Raw genomic sequence first — 24,982 nt, 5'->3', positions numbered from 1 at the left:
ATGTGTGCACTATGTGCCCATATTTGAATTACTAACAGCTATTAAATTGAAGGATTTGAAGGGCATATTTGAAAAAATGTAATATAAAATGTTGAAAAAGCATTAAATTAAAAATTAATAAATAATAATTTGATTCACTTTCACAAAATTTGTATTAAAATGACCATCTGTCCGTTTAAGAACTCCAGTCGGGTACACTATTATATCCACGTGCCTAGTTTGGTTCCAATCGACCCATAAGTGAGAAAAATCCTGATGATTTCGTCCATTTAGAGGCATCAGTTCGAAATGTCGAGGGCGTCATCCTGTAGCCCGTCCCCAACTATGCCGAAATCGACCCACATTTTTCTTCAATATCAAGTCCTTAGTCACACCCTGATGAAGATGTAAACGAAACGTTGTATCCAACTTTGCAGGGTGAGATCGTGTGCACAGTCGATCACATAACCTATCCACCAAATTGGGTCGCAATCGGACGACATCAACTTTTGACGTTTCTTACGTCAAAACTAACTGTCACAGTGACCCGTGTCGTACACGGTTAAGTTGCCCTTGGTTCAATCTATCGACACACCAAATTTCATTTAAATCGGACGATTTTTTCGCCATTGATAATGGAGTTTCGACGATTAGTGCACGAAACATCAAAAGTTTCAGCCGCCCAGCTCACATAGGGCTCGAGTCAACATCCTCATTGGATTACCACTTTTTCGATAGTTACCACTTTCGTCTCGTGTCATCTCGCTAGTTCGTGTGTCGTGGTCTTGATTTTTTATTCCCAGCGTGCGTAAAGAAGTTTCACTTCAAAAACTGAACGCAAATAACAACAACCGCCAATTTAAAAACAGATCATTTAATACAATAGTAATCTTGCAACCAGTGGCGGATACAGAGGGGGGCCTATGCCCCCCCCTAAAATCTGTAAAGTATGTTAAATATTTGGCTTTTGGGTTAAAAACGGCGCCCTAAAAAGCGTATTCTACATTACTTTTTATTTTGGCCCCCCCTAAAATAAATTTCTGTATCCGTCCCTGCTTGCAACAAAGTTAGTACCAGCAGCGTTAATACAAATATACCGGAAGATTAATAAATGCAAAATTTGTGTCGTTTTAAAATGGAACAAAATATACTAAATTCAGTAAGAAATAAAAGTATCTACATTATGTACCCGGATTGTCTTTATACGAAGAAAAACTTTTTTATTATTGACATTTTGATAAAAATGCAATATCAATAAAAATGTTTGCTTGTCCTAAAATGGTTAATCCCGTTTATACTTTTCCAAATTTCCATACCGTTTCAGAGAAAATTAGAAAAAACATGAAAGTCCTAAAAATCAAAACGCGTTTCTATGGTAATATAATTTCGTTTTCATTTTTTGACATATAGTACGAGAGCTAGCAATGTCGGAAAAACAAGTATTTTAAGACGTCTGGCTCTTTGATATATCTTTTACTATGCTCTCTAGAAGAGCATGCGGCCCGTCTGGCTGCCGGTAAACGTTGCGTTTTCTACTGCGCATTGAAAGAAGATCCTATATTTTTATTAGTCCTTTAAATTCTAATACTGAATATTAATCGAACGTGTCTCCATAGCGCAGTGCGTAGAGTTTCCGACCACGAACCGATGATTCAGTAAAATATTTAAATAATTCTGGTAATTAAAAAAAGTATATTTAATATTAACTATCAGAATATAAACGAAAATAAAATAAAAAAGTCTGACTGACCCGGATTCGAACTCTGAATCATCGGTTCGTGGCCCGAAACTCTACGCACTGCGCTATGGAGACATGTTCGATTTATATTCAATAGTAGAATTTATAGGACTAAATTAATAAAAAATATAGGATCTTCTTCCGATGCGCAGTAGTGAACGCAACGGGTATCGGCAGCCAGACGGGCTACATGCTGTTCCAGAGAGCATAGTAAAATATATATCAAAGAGCCAGACGTCTTAAAATACTTTCTCGAAAACGTTGCTAGCTCTTAGACTAATATTGTTGTTGACAGAATTTTAATTAACATCATATTTTTGCTGTTTTATAAATGTTAAAAACCATAAAATGTATTTAGTTCAATGAAACGGAAAGGATGATAGTATAGTTCTCTCGGAAAATGTGATACTTTAACAAAAGCAAAAAATATGACGTTAATGAAAATTAATATTAACCATCTATCAAAGAATGAAATCGAAAGTATACTACCTAAGAAACGCCTTTTTATTTTTAGGACTCTGAAAAAATTCAACCATATTTTCATTTTTTTTTTTCTAATTTTTTCTAAAACGGTATGAAAATTTGGAGAAGTATAAACGGGATTAACTATTTTAGAACAAGCAGTATTTTTATGAAGGATGCGTTTTTCTCAAAATGCCAATAATAAAAAAGTGTCCCCTCTTGTAAAGATAATCAGGGGACATACTGTATGCACCACGGAAATTAAAAAGTGTTTAATAACCTCGGGCAATTATTGTCCATTACTGCAAAAAACATTGCCCCCGGTAATTACACCCTTAAGGTGTACGCGCACTGAATCGGTACCAGTCCGGCGAGAAACGGCGAAGGCGGTGACTCGACTATCGTAGAGAGGTAGAGGTAGGAATCTGGCCTCTACAGGCCGAAATGTTTTAGTGGACGCCGGCGCCGTCTATATGTACGACGGTCGCAGTCGCTTTTGCCGGTCGGTCCGATCCGATGCAGTGCGCGCGGAGCTTTAATATTGATTCTCACATATCATTCCATATCAGCTCCCTTCCGTATACAATTGTAAAAAAAAACATCATGTAAATGAATAGGACAATGCACACTATCCGTGTTGTTTCCCTTCCGTTCCATATCCTTTCCTTCCATAATTTTTTTTGGCGGACGGACTGAAGCGTATCGGAAACAGCGTTGTCAAGTTCTCTTTTACTCTTCAACATTTATTTATTCTTGCGCCTCTGAATTAAATCTATTACCTTTTTCAACAGGTACAAATTTTTAAAATAAAACTTTCGTAATGATATAAATTTTCCAATAGTATGGACCTGATACGGAATGGAAGCTTACGTATAGCGTGAATACAATAAAAATACGGAACGGATATGCAATGGAAACGGAAGGTATAGTGAGAATCAACTTTTATAATGCCCTTAATACAACAATAACTAATATTAAGTTATATTCCGTTGTAAAAAAATCAGGTTAACCAGTTTGGCCCAACTACAATAAAATAAAATAAATAAAAAAATAATTGAAATGTCAAAAGTTGACGTGCTTTTTTAAATTTCAATCAATTTCAATCTTTTTATTACAGAATTTTTATTTCATGCTTTTAAATAATATTAAAAAATACATTTTATGGTGTCCGTAAAACTAGTAAAAAATTTATTAACATAGTTACACTACGTTACATTTTACACTACTATGTTAAATTATTACTAACAAACGAAAATCCAATAAATAAAAGAACAGTCATACTAATTATGTAAAAGTTTTGCATTAATAACTAATATCAATTTTTAATACTGAAATCATTATTATTATAGACCGAGAGCTGGCTACATAAAAAAAACTTATCATCGTTACATGGCTAATTTTTTGTGTGAAGTATCCTTTTGTGTAGCCATTGTGAAATAGTCATGTCTGCCAGCGCGATCCCGGGGCTTAAAGCGGGGGCGGCCAATCGAAACGGTGAAATTTTGACACTAAAAATATTAGAAGGTACACGAGTTATAATTGCCAAATAGCTTTTATTTATTATTAGGAAACGTGTAAAATTGTTGACAGACATTTTTCTCGTGGCTGAAATGCCGGCAGACAACGCGAAAGAGGCATAGAATTTTGACAAAAGAAAATCATCGCATACATGCATGTCGGTTGGTGGAATATCATGTTTATTGTTAATTAATTTAAAAAGCCGTATGCAAAAGGACAGACCAAAAAATCGTTATTGAAATAATAAAAAAATATATTTATAATATAATCGTATATTATATGATATATCTATACTTAAATGGATGAGGGGGCCAGCGTTCCCTGAATAAAGCGCTAGAGTAATATCGCGCTTTTGATAACTGTCTGCAGCTGATTGAGCCACGATCTTTTTGTCTGCCCTTTTGCATACGGCTTTTAAAATAAATAGATATGAGATTTCACCAATCGGAATGCAAATATGCCATAATTTTTTTCATTCTTCAAATTTCATTTTTTAATAATTTTTAAAATTTCATACCTCTTTCGCGTTGTCGCAATTTTCCACGTTAATTAATAATAAATAAAAGCTATTTTCGCAATTATAACTCATGTATCTTATAATATTTTTACTGTCAAAAGTTCACCCTTTCGATTGGCCGCCCCCGCTTTAAGCCCCGGGACCGCGTTGGCAGACATAACTATTTCATAATGGCTACACAAAAGGATACTTCACACAAAAAATTAGCCATGTAACGATGATAAGGTTTTTTATGTAGCCAGCTCTTAGACTATTAGTAATACCCACGTAATTATCCCCCAGGTGCGTGAATGTGAATACGCGTTTAAAATTAAATTATGGTGTAAAAATAAAAAAAACCTAGAATGCAACGATTCATGAAATGCATCGTTAATTTTATATTGCCAGTTGAATACACTACTATAAAATATCGTACTGAATCATAGTTATTATCGACTTGGAAAAGATTTAATAAGAATATACTTAAATAAATATAAATTAATATAAAATAATAAATCGGTAATAGAAATAAATGAGTGATGATCTGGCTTAATGAGTGATGATCTGAGGCTTAATCTTTCGGACAGGTAAGATTTTAGCTATTTTGTAATATTTGCAATATTTAAAAGTTGTCTATGAAACATTATAGCAAAGTCTATACAGGGTGGTCCGAACTGTATTCCGGAAACTTCGGCAGCATATTCTGCAGATATAAATCTCCCTGATGGATGCACGTTTTCAGTAGGTTGTAATTGTATACTTTTTCACCGTAAATATTAGTTCTTTAAAATATGCAAGGCTATTTTACACTTTCTTCCGGTATACTCCAATAAAATTAAATCAGTCCTTTACAAAATTGATAGTTCGGTTCTGTTTATTAACCAAACTTATTATACCTTCCGAAAATGACCGAAAATCGTGTGTAAACAAACAATTACCAGCTTTAGTTCTATCTAGGAACTTCAAACTTAGTGCTGTCTTTTTCTACTGCATTGTTTTCTATGGAACAGTTTGTCTACCTGGCTTTTATGGCCGGGCGGTGGTCACTACTCGATCCTCTTAAAAAGCTGCACCAGGTCAAAATCTGGGCTTTCTGCATGAGACAAAAAATCATTTTAAATGGTTTATGCTAATATGCATATTAAAATCATCACAAAAAATTATCATATTTTTAGTTATGAATTACTTTGATCTTGTATAACTTTTAACTAGTTTTTGGAAGGGTTATAATACTTTTTAAATTAAAAAAACTTTAAAGTATCTTTTTAAAGGAATTGCAAAATGCCCAACCGCTATTGAAATCGAAAAACTAATTAAAGGCAGAAATGTCAAAACGTCGTCATGGTTACTTATTAATAAAAAACAATTTTTTGTTAAGTCCTCCGTCATAATCATGGTCATAGCACCGTGTCATAGTCTACAAAAGACGATATTATGCATCTTTTAGAAATTTTAGAATTGTCAAGATATTTGTCAAAATAAATATAGTGGAGTCCCGATTATCCGATACTCGAATGTATTGATAAAGGGTTTCTTTTTTCTTTATAAAAAGATTAAAAAATAAACTGTTCTGATGAAACCACGGTTTTTAAACAATTTTTATTTCGTCAGAGTCAGAATAAATAACCTATTTATTTATTTTGAGGGAGTAAGTTCAAAGACCTCGTAATGAAACTCCAACTTATTCAACTGCGATACTATACAGGGTGCGTCTCAAAAGTGGCTCACCCCTATAACTTTTTTATTTTTTTTAGATAAAAAAAACGGGATTTGGTATGTTAGTATATGACATAAATTAGGATTGATTTACGTATTCAATTATTTTTGGTCACTTCCTGTTTCACCGGAAATTACTACAACTTTTGATTTTTAAATTGCACCCTAGGTATATTTTTACTTTATTTAATAGAAAATGACACTCTGAATAGAATGACATATGTATCAACTTTTAACATTTTCGATTACAAAAAAATCGTATTTTAAATTTCTATTTAGAGTGTTATGTGTTAAAAACACTAATTTATAATCAAGGAGCCTTAGAAAAAAAGATTTCATCGTCTAATGTTTGTCTTGTCCTGGCCGGTTAAAAGATGTCCAAATCGTATTTTTAATCATATCTCAATTTTTTTAAATGAAACAAGGGTGGCTCATTAGAGTCATGAGCATATTTGGAAAAAGTATTTTTTTACGAATAATTTGGTACCACACACGTGGTATTTCGAATCAAGTTGTCGATATGAACCGTATGTTACAATTTCAAATAAACCGAAATATCATGCGAAAATGTCAAAAGTTGACATATGATAAGTTATTCTATTCAGAGTGTCATTTTCTATCGAATAAAGTCAAAAAATACCGGGGGTACCACATTTAAAAATCAAAAGTTGTAGTCATTTCCGGTGAAACACGAAGTGACCAAAAACAATTGAATACGTCAATCAATCCTAATTTATGTCATACTAACATACTAAATCTTATTTTTTATCTAAAAATTAAAATAAAAAGGTTATATATACCGGGTGCGTTTCAAAAGTGGCTCACTTTTGAAACGCACCCGGTATAAAAGAAATGAAAAATACTCCAAGTGTTAAGTGTGCATAATATACGCGAATGACTCATTCTCAATTCCCACAATAAAAACGTCCATCACAAGCTAAAGGAGGTGAAGTGTGGTATCCTGGGAATATCGCTCGTTGATAGCAGCTTCCCCCAACGTTGCCACATTGAAATCGAAATTTGTTCTCTTAAATTAACTCGATTAATGTACAAGGTGTCCCATATATGACTACAGGGATCTTGTAAACCAGAAGAGATTCAAAGATAATTAAATAAGAGAATAGTTGAACATTGCTTAACCCTACTACGCCATGTCTCAAAATCTAAAACTGTTGTGTTTTGAGTAAAAACATATCTGGAAAAAATTAACATTTTTATTAAAACAATTAACTTATTTTCTCAAAAAGGGATTATTCCAAAACCTCTTAGAAAAACAAGAGTAAGTAAATCAAAACACAAAAAAAGATGTTTTCCAAGTCTTGGGCTATGAAAGCAATAACACTCAATGTGAGTAAAAATTGAAACCAGGTTGAAGTATAACAACCCAGGGCCGTTCAACAAAGTTGAAGAGGTGATATTTTGGCAACTGTATAACAAACAATTTAAATAAAATAAAGAAACCTACGTTGTGTTAAAAATATTTTTTTCAAGGTTGTTATTCATCTCAACGTCTCTGTTAATCATCCCAAGAACGTCTCTCAACTTCTATACAGTCACGTATACTTAAATATTTCGATCACGGTATGAGAAGGGATACTGACTGTATGGAAATACTCATTATACATGGCAAGATTCCAGGAAAAAGACCAAGAGGCCGCTCGCCCTCTCGATGGATAGACCAGCTATCCAAGATCACCCACAAGCCACTGCGCACGCTTGTACATGAAGCACAAGACAGAGAAGTATAGAGACAAACCTCACACCTGACCACTACATTCCTCTTGTAGGAATAAAGACAGAAAGAGAGAGAGATTCATCTCAAGGTTGTAGTAGTTGTAGTCTCAAGGTAAAGTGTACTTGGATGACAACTTGGACCAAATAACTTGTACAAGTACACCTGGCCCAAGTTGGTTTCCACGACAGTCTACTTGGACAGATAGTAAGCTGTCGGATTTGGTAATACATGTAGTGAAATTAGTTGCAGATATGCTTATACGGGAACTTAAAATGTATAAGAACTCGTAAAAAGAAAAGAATTAGGACGTTACACTCAAATGTGGATCCTTATGCATGAGGCACTTGAAGCTTCTTTCAATTTCCTTCTTCCAAACCCACAGCAACTAAACAATAATCTACGCGTAACAACCGTGCAACTTAAGGAACTGTTGTGACTTGTAAAGCCGAAAGTTCAAAATCTACCCTTTACAGATTTCAACGTCGTTCCCACTTGACGCCATTTTTTTTAGAAAATTTCACACTTGGACCAAAGTAGATTAGCAGCCAGCCTAATTAAGGTTGATTCTCACTATACCTTCCATATCAGCTCCTTTCCGTTTCCCTTCCGTTTACATAAAATATTATATCATGTAAATGAATAAGACAATGCACACTATCCGTTCCGTTTCCCTTCCGTTCCATATCCTTTCCTTCCATACATTTTTTTAGCAAACGGAATGAAGCGTATCGGAAACAGCGTTGTCAAGTTCTTACATTTGTACCAGCTCTGTTAAAATTTTGCCGATATTTATTTATTCTTTCACCTCTCCTCCTTTTTCAAAAGATACAATTTTTTAAAATAAAACTTTCGCAATCATATCAATTGTACAATAAAAAGTATGGAACTGATACGGAACGGAAGCTTACGTATAGCGTCAATACAATAAACAATACGGAACGGATATGGAATGGATATGGAATGGAAACGGAAGGCATAGTGAGAATCAACCTTTACTTGGATATTACGAAACTTTCCAATTCGACTTGGATAAACTAGTTGGTAAGATCCAAGCACAGCATACAAGCACAAATACAAGTGAGATGCGCGCAGCGTCCAAGTATACTTGCCCCAAGTACACTTGTTACCCTGTCAACCAAGCTATAAATTTGTTAAGGTTGAGAACAAAAATCACAGTGTTTTTCACACACACTTTACGAAAGGAATAAAATTGGTTTCACCTCTCGTTTCTGGCTTCTTCTTATATTTAAAATATACAGTTTCCTTGGATAAATGAAAGCTGTGAATTTTAGACTGTTTTACTAAAATTAAATTTATACAAGGTGAGTCTTAAATAAGTACATCTATTTTCAAGGCTAGTAGATCTCAATCAATATCACTAGATAAAAGAAACATATTTATATTTTCTCTTTACCATTTTTCAAATAAGTCCAAAATAACTGAGTTATTTTACTTTGAAAATTTCAAAAAATATTTCTTTGCTTAAATTTTGAGAACCTTTCTTGTAAATTTAATCTACTAGCTATGTTGCCATATTATCAAGAAATTATGTTTTTTTAATTAGAAACTAAAAAATAATTCTAAAAAATTTTCCAAAAAATTCCAAATTTTCAATTTTTTTTCGCGAAAAAAACCTCATAATTCTGTTTCCTGGGTCGGAATATCCGCCTCCTCCTTCCTATTACTCTATAAGAGTATGGTGGCATTATGATATCGCATTCAGGGTGCAGCCACACTATCCTAAAAACGGCGTATCGGCGTAACGGCGTAATGACCTTGAATAGATTTCCAGTAATTCTATTGGCTGAAACATTCATCTGTCAGAAATTTTATCTGTCAAATTCATCTGTCAAGAATTTCAGCCAATAGAATTACTGGAAATCGATTCAAGGTCGTTACGCCGTTACTATTACTCTATAAGAGTATGGTGGCATTACGATATCGCATTCATTGTGTCTCTCCTTAGACAAGGAAAGAGAGGGGACAGGTAACACGGCAGCTGAAAGTGAGGCAAGTTGTCACCACTCGAAATTCTCCAATGGCGTAGCATCAGAAATTAGCTTATACCTAGACGGTACAAAATATTTATTAAAACGTAAACTAATATATCGTTCATTTTTGAGTAATGCATATACAATTTTGTATTTTATAGTCTCACCTTTATAATATTAGAATATCTAAGTCGATAATGCAAAATTTATTTAACAGTCACAGTGGACTGATTATCAAGACAATTATTTATTTATTAACGTGTGTATAATGTATAATTAAATTAAAGAAAAAATAATGTAATAACATATATTTTAAACGTGTATATACATATATACTGTATGATGGAAAAAAACGGCGTCTTGTTTGTTTGGAAATGACAGTTTCACAAATGAATATTAAAAATTACATTATTCATTGAATATTGAATCCGTAAGCAAGTGTGAAGAGAATTAACTAGATTCATTATTATACCGTTTAATCGAAAAAAAACGACGTCCAGTTGGCTTGTAAATTACGATCGAATTGGCTAGATTCATTATTACACCGTTTAATCGAAAAAAACGACGTCCAGTTGGCTTGTAAATTACGATCGATGACATTCCCCATATAATTCTACATATAAAATTACATAAAAACTATACAAAACGACATCGAAAAAAGACGGCGTCAGCGATGGCTATGAAATGATGAAGATCGCTGTCATTTTATATGTAAAATTATATGGGGAATGTCGTCGATCGTCATTTACAAGCCAACTGGACGTCGTTTTTTTTTCGACCATACGGTATAATAATGATTCTAGCCATTACCCTTCACACTTGCGTACAGATTCGTACTTACTTTTTGCGTACAGAAAAAAATAAAACAATTCTAGAAGCTTTGTGTTATTTTATTTATTTTTAAATTTTTATTAATTCCTCACTGAAACTATTATTATACACTTAAGTTAGCAAATTTTTTGAAAGAATATTTAAAAAAATATATGTATGTAGTAACAAGTAGCCCACCACAACTTTGTCCACCCCCAACAAATCTTGGCAGGTAAATTTAAGTTTTATATAACTATACATATAGATTTTTTATCACTAGAAATTTTCATTTTTTTATAGTTTACAATTATTTTACATATTTGATAACAATACTTTATACATTTTTTTACATGTAAAATATATAAAAAAATGTTTATTGCAGAAATTGTATTTCTCTGATTATAATTCCCTACGCCATTGGTGAAATCCGGTCTGAGTAGCAATATTTATAGTTTCAAACATTAATTATAATACAGGATATTGAAAATACTACTTGGAATTATTAAAAATAGTTTGGTTTGGATGTGGTACAAGACATATTAAAAGCATTTTACATATTTTTACTGCTATAATGAAAAAAATGTACATTTTATGACTACATAACAAAAGTTGTGTATCGATTTTTACCTGTGAAATGTAATTCCAGCCACTTTTTTCTCGCTTCGGCCTTTGCAGCCATACTCTGAACATCTCACCATACTAAACAACACAGTTTATAAATTTAAAACAAAACAATTGTCACAAAAAAACAACATTCGCTCGGTGTCACCTCGAAATCTTGTCACCAAAGTATGGCCGCCGATCGAATTTTGGCCTCACTATCCGATCACGGGAGAATATGCGTGTTACCCGTCCCCTCTTTTTCCTTGTCTAAGTGTCTCGCCATGTTGTTCTGTCTTGCGCAGCCGTATTGGCGGTATTGGCCTTGTGGTGACAATGTTGAAAGCGACATTCCTACTCTATCCTTGGTGATACTCGAATATCGAGACACGTCCATAGAGTAATAAAAACACGTCTGTCAACGGTCAACGATGTCACACACACACTCTCTCAATACATTCTCAACAACTACTACGAATAAGTTTACTCAGCCTTCTTTAAACTGTGTATTTGATTAAAGTATTTTAATAAAGTGTGTACTAATAAGTTTACATCATATTAATTGATAACCCAAACCGTTAGTACCACAGCCTCATGCAGACTGTGACCTATTATCGTCTTTATTTGGTCCACCCAACGGTTTGGAGATCTCCCTCTAGGACGTTTCCCGTTCATTTTTCTAGGCTATTGGTGTTCCTGGATATGTGGCCAAAGTATCTTAAGTATGATTGATTTATTGATATCGACAGTCTAGATTCGATATTCAGATGTTCGAGTGTTGAAATGTTTGTATGGTGAGCTGTGTATGGTATTCACAGCATCCGTCTATAACACCACATTTCAAAAGCATCGATCTTACGTTTCATTGCCAACTTCAATGTCCAGGTCTCTGAGTGGCAATGGGGAAAATTAGGGCTCTTCTTAAGACTCTTAAGAAAATTAATATATTGTTTGTAATTTAATAATAAGATACATATTATGTTATCGGTAAATTAAATAATAAATTCACGAAATACTCATAAGTAGACAAAGCGCCAAAAACATTGTTCATATGAAGTAATATTTATAAAACGGTGATTTTCTACATAGATAGCAATAACACCCAGTATTCAGGTTTCTTTTTGGTCACACATATTTCGTAGGCACCCCATTAATTGTTGTCGCTTCTAAAGTATACAACTGGGACTCTTATAATAGATAGAACGTTTTTTCATATAGGGGGATGGATGAGTTAAAATTACTCGCACGTGACTTGTAGGGTCTTTCTAGCGAATGCAATCATTTTCACCAGAGTCGATTTGGCAATATTATTTAAAGATATGAATATCCACGGTTGCCACATTTAAATACCGTATGATCGGAACAAAAAAACTCAGCTCAAAAAATACAGTAATAATTTGAATGCTTTATTTCTTTATAATATACCTGGTAAATTTACTGTCGGAAATGTTTTATATTTTAATTGGCCATTAGAAGTATAATCAGTTGTAAAATGTTGATAAGCTTAAACATTTTCTCTGGTGGTATATTGTCTTCTATAAATTTATTTCAGCTGCGTATCACGGAAATAACAAACTCGGACAAACTATTCTTTGGATTCTTTATTTTTTAAGCACTTTGAAATACCACAAAGTGACGGAATGGTGAATTTTATTTCACGCAGAACAAAAATAGAAAGGAAAACACAACGATGGTAAATACATAGTTAAGTACATCCTTAATAAACCGCAATAAAAATTATGAAACAAACTCGATAGTTTTCGATAAACACACTTCTTATTTAGAAACAGGTATATCGACAGCTAAAATTTAGCTTTTTTACCTCTTTTACAAAATTGCAAACTAAAGAGGATGAGGAACATGAAACAGAAAGTTTAATTACGATCTTCCTTCTTACTGGGCAAGAATATTTGAAATTATTAAAGTAGCGGCAATGTTACTGCGACCGTTGTGCCTCTAGGAATTATAAAAGCTGCCCCGAGAGTGGAAAGGGTGTGTCCACAGGGTATCTTCACCAAATATCATCATTTTGTTTTCCCTCGTATAATTGGCAGATAGAAAGTTTCATTTTTAATTTAGGAGATAATAAAAAGTCAAATAACATAGCTAAAAATTACTTTAAAAAAACATCAAAATCGCTAGAACAAAATATATTAAATTTTAAAATACGTCAATATTTTAAGGTGCCTGTTTTTCGTGCCGGTGAGTGTAGATTGCTGGTGCCCGATGGAGCTGAGATATAGCTCTCGTCTACCAATCTAAAGGTTGTGGGCTCGAATCCTACAGCTAGCAGTTCATCTGCCGACTATCTATACTAATATATAAAATCCTTAAGTGACTGACTCACTGATTAATCACGATCCTGCTCAAACCACTCAACGTAAGAAACTTAATTTTGGCATACAGGTTGATTCTAGGGTGTAGAGGTTCGATAAGAAGGGATTTTTTGAAATTCCAGTTCCAAGGGGGTGAAACCACCCCTCAAATATTGCAATATTTTTTATTAAAAAAACGGTCAAGTTTCCGAAAAAACGCTTAAAGACGTATATTTTATTTTGTTTTTTTACATATTTTAAGATTTTCAAAAATGTATAAAGGGTGTTTCAAAAAATCTGGTCATTGATTAATCACGATCCTGCTTAAAGCGCTTGACGTAAACAGCTGATTTTTAGAAAACGGATTGACTTTAGGGTGTATGTTCGATAAGAAGGGATTTTTCGAAACTCGAATTCTAAAGGGGTGAAACCACCCCTCAAATATTAGAATATTTTTTATTTAAAAACCGGTGAGTTTTTCGGAAAAACTCTTAAACACGCATATTTTATTTTGTTATTTTACATATTTTAAGAGTTTTTTAAAAATGTATATATACAGGGTGTTTCATAAAATATGACCATTGAGTAATCACGATTCTGCTTAAACTGCTTGATGTTTAAAGCTGATTTTTGGCAAACTGATTGACTGTGGGGTGTAGAGGTTCGATAAGGAGGGGTTTCTCGAATCTCAAATTCCAAGAGGGTGAAAACGCTCCTCAAATATTACAATATTTGTTATTTAAAAAACGGTTAGTCATTCGGAAAAACGCTTGGACACGCATAATTTATTTTGTTTTTTTACATATTTTGAAATTTTTTAAAAAATCATACAGGGTGTTCCAAAAAGTTGGGTAATTGATTAACCACGATTCTGCTTAAACTGCTTGACGTAAAAAGATTATTTTTGACAGACGGATTTTTCGAAAGTCAAATTCCAACGAGATGAAACCAGCCCTCAAATATTATTAATTATAGCCAAGTTATGTAATCATATCGCTAGATTGTTTTTTCTCATGCTGACATAAACGTGAGAAAATTTTATCCAGTTTGTATGTTAATGGGAATTCTTGCTTTGCTTTATCATCGTCTTTATCTTTGCTTATCAAGCGTAGTGGTAGCCACATTACCCTCCTTGTATACCTTGGCGGCTACATGTACCTACATGGGAAGATGTACCTTGCTGCTCCCAAGGCATTAAACGCTATATACGGGAGCTATTATTATAGAGTGCAGATTGGTATAGAACATGAAATGCCTATTTTGTAAATAGATAGCGAACTATTTTTAAATTTTCAGTCATATTTTTATATCATTTGAATTGTAATTTATCTGTTCCAGTAAACTTCGATTCAATGGCACTTAAAAATAAATTATATGTAATATATAAAAAAATAAATATAACTATAAGTTCATTTACAAAAATTATTTTAACAAAGATGCGCCACAAATAAATAGCACGTCTATAAGTACTTTGTTTACAATACACTCTTACAAAGGAACGTTTTAGCTGGCAATAATACAGGATAAGTTGATCTTGTACAACGATTATTTATCCTTAATACAAATTTAAATATTAAATAATAATAATTATTAAATTATGCGAATATTCTCGTTAATTATTGGTTTGAAATAAATACGACAGTGTCCTAGAATGAAAATACGAGTTACTAACTCTAAATTCTGAGCTGGAAAATGAGCTAGATGCTTTACCTAGAGTGGTATTCGGAAGCTACAGACCTATCGATGAAATGCGGAGTAGGGAGGAGGTAGATCTACCCCGAATGGGGTGGCTGTGGCAACACTGACGTTACCTCTTTTCCTCTCGCTAGCTCGTGCGCCACGGCCATCATTCAAGGCCGTGTCTTACGGCCTTGAATTTTTACTTCCAACGCGCGTAAAGAAGGCTCACTTCAAAAATAACTATTTTATTTTGAACCCGAAAGACTTTTTTGGAGATATTTTCTCGTATTCTATTTATTAAAATAATATTATTATAGACTTAACAGAATAGTAGAATACTTACATAGATGGCTGAAAATTTGTATACTTGTAATTATACTGTAAAATTAAGAAAGAGCCAACTTTTTCAAATATAGAGTGTTTCAAAATTCAACCATTTTTTAACCAATTATTTCTTTAAATGTCAAATTTCATAGATATGATAGATACCCGAGAGGAACAGATTAATTTTATTAAGTAATTTTTAATCCAATTCAAAGCATAAACTATCGCCGAAGTAAAATGTGTCCTTAGGAAATTAATAAAAATCTCATATGGTGCGGACTTCTCTACGACACTGTATATTCAATTTACTTATTTTATAGGTTTTATTTATCACCTAAGTAGCTAGCATCATTATACATCATACAATTTGCAAATGCGGCAATTTTCTGTCACCTTGTACAATGGGTTATAAACCTAAAGAATTACTTAGCTAGTACCTAACATGATCGTACCATTAGTACCGCTACGGGTCCCAGTCGATGCGTTTCAAGTGTTTTGCGATAATGAAAATGGGTTGCGATTTCTTTTAGAACTGCGGTAAGTGTTTTGATATCGTTTATTTCCTTAAAGTCTTTTAGTGAACCATATAAAGGTAGAAAATACAGTACTGGGTATGTAAAATTATCTATACCTATACGGTTAAATAACTTAAAACTTGATAAGCTCAAATATTCGGGAAATATCATACCATAAAATGTTTTGCTCAGATAAGGGATAAAATAGGCATAATAACGGATTTTATTGATATATTTTATTTATTGCAATAAAATTATTAGCAGTTAATACTCAAAATTATATGCCCAAAACGCCCAGTAAAAACAAAATACTATTTTTTAATTTAAAGGTTTTAAAAATCAGGAATATGTAATCGCAAAACATTTTCCGATGCACGTCATCAATCATATCAATACTGACACTAAAGTCTATAAACCTGACTAAATGAAATTTTGGCAAAGGTGTTTAAATTTGTTGTATAATTTAAGATACCGAGCAGCTCTTCATTTTACTTTATAGAGCAAATGATTGTAACAAATATTTTATTAAGATTAAAGCTGCAAAAATTAGTTTAAACCGAATTATATTACCGCTATGTTGGTCACATTGCGCCGCGATCAGCAATGTTGTCCTTTATTATTTGACAATTATCCTAGTGTCAGTCATTATTTTGTATAACATCGTGTTGTTGTTGAATCTTTGTGAGTAATTCTCGTTTTTTGCCTATTTTCATAGTCTTTTTTTTAAAATTGCACTTTTAAGCAGAAACAGTTCTTTTAAGAACTAAATTTTCAAGTTTTTGTATTGCATTTGTATGTTGAAAATATGCCGAAGCATTTAAACAGTCGAAGCAAAGAGCTTGTAGCTTCCCTGTTTTTTTTAACTATTTTGAACGTGTCAATAAAGGCCCTTTATTACCCTTGACTGAAGTCAGAAAAGTAAGTTTGATTGATAAGCACATTATACCACTTTCAAAGTTAGTTTTTATTAAATTTTGTGATTATTAGTTTGTGCATTAATAACACCCTCTTACTTGTTTTTACCACTAATGGCGTTGTAAGATGTACATCAATAAATAAATAACCCATAATAACGCTTATAAGAATCTTCATAATGGACTAGTTTTTGCCAATATGTATGCAATATAAATAAAATAAGCTATAAAACAAATAAATCAATAAATCACTAAAATATTACTTATTAAATTAAAAATAAAACATAAAACTCTTTAAAAAATGATATAATAAATATGTTGTTTGTCAGTTCTAAAATTAGTTTCATCTCATAAATCCATCACAATCTGGCAGCGCTGTCGCCATCGCTTGTCATTCAATGTTGATCACGTGCATCGGAAATTGTTTTGCGATTACCATAGTTTTGGAAAGCTTTAGTTTCCATTTTCCGATTAAGTTAACAAGAACTATACTCTGTTTTTTACTCAGATAAGATTTCGACAGAGGATGACAGAAAAAAGGCAGATGACGTCCATACCAATCCATTTATTTCACTAAAAATGTTTCGAATATTTTTTAAGTTAACTATGGATGGGTTTATATATAAATCCGTCATGGCGTCGTTTCTTGTTGTTTTAACAGTTTTAAAACAGTTTTATTGGTTTATTTCAAAAATGACAGATTATATTTCAATAGTAGGTATTGGAGTGACGGAACAATGAACGATACACGGACGCAGATGCTTGCCAGTTATAATTTGTGTCAAATACCTATTTGTGAATTGCTTTTGCATTTTGGTTCGTGTTATCAGTTATGTGTTGGTTTCATCTCCGATTTGCTAGAAGGTACAATGTGACACATCTGAATTTAGTAGTAAAAAATTCTACATCTTTTTTAAAATTTAAATCGCAAAATGTACCTTTATATATTGTTCCATCTTCATTAAATGAAGATTTGTTTCTTGGTTAACAGTATTTTGATATCGTCCAACGTACACGTTTTAAATATTAAATAAATAAACTATGCTAAAAATGCGATTCTGTATTATTAAAAGTTACTTTACCGATTATGTTCAATTTGAAAACTTATTTTGAATGCCGGGATCAAATGATTAAAGTAGGTATACAGGGTGGTCCGAACTGTATTTCGGAAACTTCGGCAGCATATTCTGCAGATAAAAATAAGTAAAAAAGTTCGTATAAATGTATGTCCCAAAATGCTTAGTTTCTGAGATACAGGGTATAGAAGTTTCATTTTTATTTTGATTTTTCCAAATAATTTCTGAACTAACGTCAATATTTTGATGAAAATTGATGGCTGGGAGTTTTTTGACATGAGAAATTTGATTTTGATGTCCATATGACTCCTAGTTGTAGCAGAGTGCAAAAAAATCATGATTTAAAAAAAAATCAAAATAATCGATTTTTTAAATTTTTTTTATTTTAATCAATTTTCTATTTAAAGTCCTATCCTAAATGGCTAAATCGATGTTTACAAAATTAACATTTTTACGGTGAGTGTCGTTTTTCCACATCGGTCACCATTTCCACATCGTTTTATTCTGTAAAAATCTCTGTCATTTAGAAGTGTAATGGATTCACACGAAATAACTTCAAAAATCGGTCCAACATTTTAATAGATGAATAGATATTAGAGATATGTGTTATATGTTATATCTTTTACAATTATTTTTCGATCTATTGAAGTATTATGTATACACATTATTTTATTTTTTACAACAGCAAGTATAACTTTATGATTTGATGAATAATAAGGTATATTTGATATAGGAATACTTTTTTATAGCTTTACAGGAAAAGATTTTATGATTTTTACAGTTATCTTGCGATTTATCATAAGTTTTTAAACAAGTTGATTGTTTTGATTTAAATCCATGATTAAAATAAGAAAATCCGTTGATTTAAATCAAGTTGATATAAATCATTGCACCCTGACTGGTAGAGGGCGCCATCTACATATTTTTAACTGGTTTGAAGAGTAATAACTTTTTGTCCGTACATGTATAAAACTATCGAGTAAAAAATGTCTCTTAGTAAAAATCGCTACAAGTAATGATTCTCGAGATATTTGGAATCGACATTATCAATACATGTCATCGTTGAATATGTTGACTAAATAGTTATTACGCTGAAATCATAAATTTGAAATGTTTTTGTGCCAAAAGTTTTATTATTATATATTAAAATTTATGATTAATTTAAAAAAATAAAAAGTTTATCATTTCAATCAACTATCTACTCAAGAGGTTATATATATATATATAACCTCTCTATATATAACCTGATATTTTTTGCCAATACTGAATGTATTGAGTCTAAATCCACTCTAAATATTTTCAGTAAGCTTGCTCGTAGCCACCAAGAGACATTTTTTACGTAAAAAATCACGGAAATGTATATTTTTCCACACAGTAATTTTAACAAGTATTGGCGAGAAAAGTTATTACTTTTCAAAACAGTTAAAACATTTGTAGGTGGCGCCCACTACAAATAGGAGTCATATTGATTGACGTCAAAGTCAAATTTCTCATGTCAAAAAACTCTCCCAGACACCAATTTTCACCCAAATATTGACGTAACTTCAGAAATTATTTGGAAAAAATCGAAATAAAAATGAAACTTCGCCCTCTATCTCCGAATCTAATCATTTTCGCGCATACATTTATAAGAACTTTTTTACTTATTTTTTATATGTATAATATGCTGGCCGAAGTTTCCGGAATACAGTTCGGACTACCCTGTATATAATTTCTATGTTGTTATATTCCACTACTATTTTATTTTAAGTCTATGACCACTACAGTTGTATTGAAAAAAATAAATTGGAAAATATACCGGTTTTTACAAGAAGAAAAAGTAGAAATCAATTTGACATAATTTGCTGAAATTTATCGATCGATAATCTGATTTAGCATCGGTGCAAATCGCTAATCCTAAAATCCCCTAACGATGTATTGCCAATTATTTCAAACATTGTGGATGGCTAGTTACATTTTCGAGATATTAAAAGAATGCAACTGAAACGTTGTTAAATATTTACATAGATAAAATTTTTAAACAAAACGGAGTTATTACACAACCACATGACACAGTTTAATTTTTTAGAAACAAAATCGATTGTTTCAATGATAAACTAATAGTATTAATAATTATGCTGATCTAGGGCAAAATAATAAGCACATTGCGATTGATATCAACAAACTATACACACAAAACTATTATAAAATCGATTATATTGTGAAAAGTACCACTTTGTGAGACCTAAAATTCTGATTACATTGACACCAGTAGCGGCAATAACTAATTAATTGCTTAATAGCATAGTAATGCCATTTAAAATGTGTATAAAAATCAAAATTTGATCAGGGGCGTCCCGAATTTTTTTTTCAATATACTTTCATCTACCTCAATTTATCTACAGGGCTACTCATGTTACAAGAATGCTTTTTCTCCAATCTTTATACAAAATATGCATATGCAGTGCAATGAGGTGTTCTGGCGTTTTCCCATTTTCCCCACATCAGAATCTGCATTTTTTGAGCTTCAATCTACTGAAGTGTTCATTGAGGAGACAGTGTCCTGTTAAAAACCCCGCGACAATCCGAAGATCTTTGAATTTTCTCGGTCGTAAGTCCTGAGAAATTGCTTCTATAGTGTCTTAGACCATTGGAGGATTCCCATTACTCGGATAAATATTGGGTGCGTGTCAAAAGTGGCTCACCCCTATAGCTTTTTTATTTTTTCAGATAAAAAAATGTGATTTGGTATGTTAGTATATGACATATATTAGGATTGATTGACGTATTCAATTGCTTTTGGTCATTTTCTGTTTCGCCGGAAGTACAACTTTTGATTTTTAAACGACACCCTCGGTATTTTTTTATTTTATTCGATAGAAAATGACACTCTGAATAGAACGACATATCATATGTCAACTTTTGACATTTTCACATATGGTTTATTTGAAATTGTAACATGCGGTTCATAGCGACAATTTGACTCGAAATACCAAGTGTGTGGTGACAAATTATTAAGAAAAAAAAATGCTGTTTCCAAATATGCTAATGAGCCACCCTTGACACAGCTTACAGAATAACATAGCTTTGACACTCGCCAATTTTTCCCACGCTCGAATTTAAAACGCCCCACTCCGACGATGCGCTAACTGAATTAAGCGACCGACAGTCAGCCTCATTCAGTCGATGCATAGCCTCCACCGGTGGCGCGTAGAGCCGTATTACGTAAGATTTTAATTCGATTTTTTTTCTTATATTTAACCATAGGTATTTGTACTTTTATTTCAATTTTATTTTTATTGATGGAATGGGAAAAGGTTTTCCGGGATGTGCGGCTGCTGGTTGCACAAATAATTATGGAAATAATTCAAAATATAGTCTGTTTAATTTTCAATTCAATTCAAAATTAATGTTCAATTCAAAAGTATATTCACACTTTAGAGCTTTTCAAAACGATGAAGACTACTTATTTGGAGGCTTGCTAATGCCAAGTGACCATTTTTTTATTTAGTTTCCTCATTGGAGGCTATTTTTATAAGCTTTTATTTAACTTGCTTTGTATGTAACTATCTATGTATTTATGTATGTTTGTTCGGGGCAAATCTTGTAAGCTAAATTAAAACCACTTCCTTTTATTGTAGGAGATCGAAATTTGGCATGTAGGTTCAGTCCCGATGACAATACATTTTTTTGCAAGGCATGACCCGAATTTTTGACAGCTGTCAAAATGGCGGCATTTTTGAGGTTTTTGATTTTTTAAAATTCTATTTATGAATGGATCGGGCTGAAATATATATATATATATATATATATATATATATATATATATATATATATATATATATTATATATACAGGTTGTTAACTCGACAGTTACTTATAGGGAAACAGAATGGCAACACTGCCTATTGAGAACGTATGCATTATTGATTTTTCTGCCGACTCGTCCCGTCGCGTCGTCTATCGACGAGCGGGCCGAGGTTATTTCAACCATAAAACTCTTGCCGCGAGTAATGAACAATTTAACAACCTGTATAGGTATATTGTGGGTATATACATATGAAAAAAAATATATGGGCGGCCATCTTGAAAAAATGACAGTTTAATGACATGTCAAAATTTCAAAGTCAACCGATTTTCATAAAAATTGATATATAGGATGGCCATGGGCTAAAATGAAAGAAAAAAAATTTGAGCTGTCAAATTTGACAGCTGTCAAAAAAATTTCAAAGTTGTCCGATTTTGATAAAAATTGATATATAGGACGGCCATGGGCGAAAATGAAAAAAAAATGTTGAGCTGTCAAATTTGACAGTTGTCAAAAAAATTTCAAAGTTGTCCGATTTTGATAAAAATCGATGATGGCCGTGGGCTAAAATGAAAGAAAAAAATTTTGAGCTGTCAAATGTGACAGCTGTCAAATAATTTCAAATTTGTCCGATTTTGATAAAAATCGATATATTGGATGCCCCCTACCCCATAGTCGGTTTTCATTTTATTTGTCTCACATTTGAACTGTCAAATTTGACAGCTGTCGTTTTTTTTAAGTTCTCCTTTTTTAATGAAAATCGATATACATATTATTAGGATCCCATAGAAAGTTATTTAAGAAAAAAAAATTGAGTTTAAGTGTGTGGCACTGAGAAACAAGCATAACTAAAAAGTAGATGATAAATTTTATAAAAAAACCTTTTTTAAAAACAAGCTTTTATTTAAATACACTAAAAAGAATAAAATAAACTCTTTTTCTTTAAAACTTTTATTATAAACTTAGAACGTCATTACACAATTTTAATATTAGATATATAAAAGCTTGTCGCGAGATTTCTCTACATCGATAAACAAGTAAATTAACTAAAACCTGTGTCTACCCTGTCTCATTCTCAAAGTTTCTGTTATGATAGACCACTAGACCAGGAATTACAAGATAAAGTTGTCGTACCAGATTTTTATGAGTGCAAATGTACACTCAAATCTCGCGACAAGCTTTTATATAATATTAAAATTGTGTAATGACGTTATAAGTTCATAATAAAAGTTCTAAAGAAAAAGTTTATTTTATTCTTTTTAGTGTATTTAAATAAAAACTTGTTTTTAAAAAAGTTTTTTTATAAAATTTTTCAGAACAATTTTGAAGAACTTTTCTTAAATGAAAATATATTATGTAAATTCGTTAAATTATTTCAGACAATTAAATTCAACCATCAATCAAAATTTTCCTATAATGTATTTTTTGTTAAATTTATACGCAAAAGTTAGAAATTATTATACCTTAAAGAATATTACTAAGAACTTAAATGTAGCAAACAAAAACCGAAAGCTCCTAATTTAGAAACATTCGTAAATAACTATAAGTAATCAATGTACTTATTTCATTTTGCTGTTATTTCTAGAAATAAATTAATTAATTTGTTTTTTAAATGTTTTTCTTTGAGAATGCATATTTATTTAAAGTCAACAATTTAAAAAACGTGTATCTAAATTATGTTCTAGCACCAGTCGAATAATTTTTACGTCACGTGTAAAATTTTTTTTGAATACATCTCTGGCTGACTGGCGCTTACGCGGCTATTGGTTTTGGCGAGAGAGCTCGCCGCTCTAGTGTTCCCCCTCTTTCGAATCGCAAATCCGAGCGTAAAAAGATCAAAGCGGCACGCTACACTGTCCGAGCTGGTTTTTACTTAAGCTGTGCCCTTGATCCATATGAAAAAATTGATAAATTATTAAAAATACGATTTGGGCATCTTTTAACCGGCTAGGACAAGGCACGAAGAAGCTCCTTAATTAAAAATTAGTGTTTTTAACACAGTCATGGCACTCTAGATTTCTAGATTGAAATTTTGCACTCGCAGTTTTGACGATTTGTTTAAAGCAAAAACAAGTTGACATATGATATGCCATTCTATTCAGAGTGTCATTTTTTATCGAATAAAGTAAAAATATACCAAGGGTGCCATTTAAAAATTGAAAGTTGTAGTAGGTAATTTCAGTAATTTCCGGTGACACAGGATGGGCCGAAAATAATTGAATACGTCAATAATCCTAATTTATGTCATAATAATTTATGTCACATGCTAAATCTCTAGGGATGAGCCACTTTTGAGACGCACCCGGTATACATCAAAAATTGATAGAATTATAAATGCCTTACAAATCAGGATTCAGGAAACTGAATGTTGTTCATAAAAAATAAAAAAGGTACTTCGTAAGTCGTAACTAAATTAATCCGAAAATTACAATAGTTTAAAATAAATTTTGCCCTTTACATCCATTTCAGACTTATTATGGTGATATTGTACTTCCTCAATTGCAAATATTTTCAGGGGTGGTATATTTCGACTTTAGGGACACATCTATAAGCGATATCAATTAAACATTTAGTTACGTAATCGAAGGCGCTTTAAATTCACTGTTGCCAACCAAGGATATACCGGGTGCGTCTCAAAAGTGGCTCACCCCCTATAACTTTTTTATTTTTTCAGATAAAACAACGAGATTTGGTATGATAGTATATGACATAAATTGGGATTGATTGACGCATTCAATTGTTTTCGGCCACTTCCACTTTTTCACCGGAAATGACTACAACTTTTGATTTTTAAATGGCACCCTCGGTAGTTTTTACTTTATTCGATAAAAATGACACTCTGAATCGAATGACATATCATAGGTCAATTTTTTGACATAGTCACTCAAAAACAAATTCTATTTTAAATTTCAATCTAGAGTGCCATGGTTAGCCTGTGTTAAAAACACTAATTTTTAATCAAGAAACCTTGGAAAAAATAGATTTAATCGTCTAATGTTTTTAGTGTCTTATCCTGGCCGGTCAAAAGATGCTCAAATCGTATTTCTAATCATATCTCAATTTTTTCAAATAGAACGAGGGTGGCTCATTAGCATATTTGAAAAAGCATTTTTTACGAATAATTTGATACCACACACTTGGTATTTTGAGTCAAATTGTCGTTATGAACCGCCTGTTACAATTTCAAATAAACCATATGTCAAAATGTCAAAAGTGACATATGATATGTCATTCGATTCAGAGTGTCATTTTCTATCGAATAAAGTAAAAAAATACCGAGGGTGCCATTTAAAAATCAAAAGTTCTAGTAATTTCCGGTGAAACCGG

General features: G+C 32.2%; 1 protein-coding gene across 3 annotated transcripts in view; it reads left to right on the top strand.

Annotated features, from left to right (window-relative positions):
• Positions 1–24,982, top strand: part of LOC115874398 (glycoprotein 3-alpha-L-fucosyltransferase A-like) — an 86,731-nt gene that overhangs the window by 27,960 nt on the left and 33,789 nt on the right. The window contains exon 1 of one of the 3 annotated variants that reach the window (XM_030889556.1): positions 15,783–15,901. The exons of the other annotated variants lie outside the window; for them this stretch is intronic. The gene's annotated coding sequence lies outside the window, so the exon portion shown is untranslated. Of the gene's footprint in view, positions 1–15,782; positions 15,902–24,982 lie in introns of those variants that run through there. 3 annotated transcript variants of the gene reach the window in all.

Source organism: Sitophilus oryzae, unplaced genomic scaffold (genome assembly GCF_002938485.1).
Source record: "Sitophilus oryzae breed Bouriz unplaced genomic scaffold, Soryzae_2.0 scaffold_1274_pilon_pilon, whole genome shotgun sequence".
Classification (NCBI taxonomy): domain Eukaryota; kingdom Metazoa; phylum Arthropoda; class Insecta; order Coleoptera; family Curculionidae; genus Sitophilus; species Sitophilus oryzae.
Note: the sequence above shows the minus strand (reverse complement) of the source record. Positions and strands in the feature narration are given on the sequence as shown.